Here is a 1,852-nt window from a genome sequence, read left to right as displayed (position 1 = left end):
GGATGGACTTGGCAACTTTTCTTTCTGTCACTGTATATATTTTGAGCCTCTTGTACCAGGAACATACAAGTTCAGAACTGTTACATCTTTCTAGAAAAAAAGAAAATCGCTGATCATTTTCCCGTGCCCCCTTTCTAAGAATGTCTTTTGCCTTAAAATCCATTTCATCTAATTCTGCATTAAATGCATGCATCTTGGGGTTGGCGTTTCTATAGCCCATCTTTTTCACTTGTGACACCTTCAGGGTATCGTCCCGTCTGGACTGGAGTTGGTGGAAGCCGAAGTAGAGAGAAATATAGTTGATGTGTTTTCATTCACCACTTGCACACATTTCCTTTCATTGCACTGACTTGACAGCAATCCCTTCCGTTTGACAGCACTGCACCCACTTCCTCCCTGCGGGAGGGTCGGGGAGGGTGTCCCTGGTTCCATCCATGCTTTCCGCCTTCAGAGTTTTGGTTTCAGGCACACGCTGCCCGTTCGGTCTCCTACGGTTGATGGCACTAAGTAGTGCCTGCCTTACGTTAGAAGTGGCTCTTAAATACAGATCCCAGGTAGCTCCATTTGACTTGGCTTGGCCAACCTGGTTGTTTTTAACAGGTAAATTTTAAATGTATTCTCTTTTTGTTTTGTTTTTTAAAAGCATTTTATTAGGGGCTCATACAACTCTTATCACAATCCATACATACATCAGTTGTGTGAAGCACATTTGTACATTCACTGCCCTCATCGTTCTCAAAACATTTGCTCCACTTAAGCCCCTGGCATCAGCTCCTCCTTTTCCCCCTACCTTCCCCTGCCCCCAGACATATTTTCTATCTCTGGTTTTGTCTGTTTACTTAGTATCCTTCTTGCTTGGCTTCCTTTTTCTCCTTTCTGCCTGCACTGAGTCATACATTCCATTTCCACTCTCTTAAAGTGGGTCCTCGGGTGTAGGCTGTACACACTGACCGTACAAAGCCAGGCAACTCTGCACATCTTTGTCCTCCTCTCAAGCAAATAGGGCCTTTTACAACCCTTAACTCTGATGACCCTCTCCTGTCTTACATGATCTTGTGTCCCATGCGCCATGCTTTGTACCCCACAAACGAATCATGCTATGAGTGTTGTAAGGGAGCCCTAGTGGTGCAATAGTTAAACACCAAAGGTCAGCAGTTCGAGGCCACTCCATGGGAGAAAGCTGTGGCAGTATGCTTCTGCACGTTTTAGAGCTTTTCGGTACTTCTGGTCAGTTCACTGGAGTCCCTTTGAGTTGTAATTGACTTGTTTTTAATCATTATTCTATGTTCCATGCTTGTTTAGATTTACCTATAAGTTCACCAGTTAGTGTGCTGACCATTTTTAACATCTAATCCCTCCCCTTCTGGGTTACATGTAGTTATTGAAGTACATTCTTTTAAAATTATTTCCACAATCACTGTCTATGAACTCTGTCTTTACCTTACCACTGAATCATAAACTGTCGGTGACAATGCTTTCCCCTCAAGAGTGGAAGTCGGGATTATATTTTACTCTGGACTGGATGCTTGCTGCTGCGAACATCCCCTGCTCGTTTGGGGCCCACGTTCTGTCTCTTCTCTCGTCTCCACGCTTGGGTCGCCCATCGCGTGGTTTGTCTGACCGCGCCTCCTCTGCCCGGCTTTCCTGTGCTGCGGTGTCTAAGTCGTTTTCTCGCCCCATCGACTGAGACTTGGATTTCAACGCTCAATTCCAGAAGTGCTCGATGGTAGAAACGATGGTAAAGCCCGTGTATTCCTTTTCTGCGTCCCTTCCCCTTTTCTCCACCACAGCTCCGGACGGCGGCGACCGTGCAGCTCCCGGCTGCCTCTCCAGGCCCAGCAGGGCCGGACGC

At 46.5% G+C, this 1,852-nt stretch overlaps 1 protein-coding gene across 1 annotated transcript in view; it reads left to right on the top strand.

Annotated features, from left to right (window-relative positions):
• The window catches only part of MAP1LC3A (microtubule associated protein 1 light chain 3 alpha), a 7,877-nt gene that overhangs the window by 4,128 nt on the left and 1,897 nt on the right, over positions 1–1,852 (top strand). The gene's annotated exons all lie outside the window — the stretch shown is intronic.

This window comes from Echinops telfairi, unplaced genomic scaffold, assembly GCF_000313985.2.
Source record: "Echinops telfairi isolate 266 unplaced genomic scaffold, ASM31398v2 ScPeMD7_5592;HRSCAF=6446, whole genome shotgun sequence".
NCBI lineage: Eukaryota > Metazoa > Chordata > Mammalia > Afrosoricida > Tenrecidae > Echinops > Echinops telfairi.
Note: the sequence above shows the minus strand (reverse complement) of the source record. Positions and strands in the feature narration are given on the sequence as shown.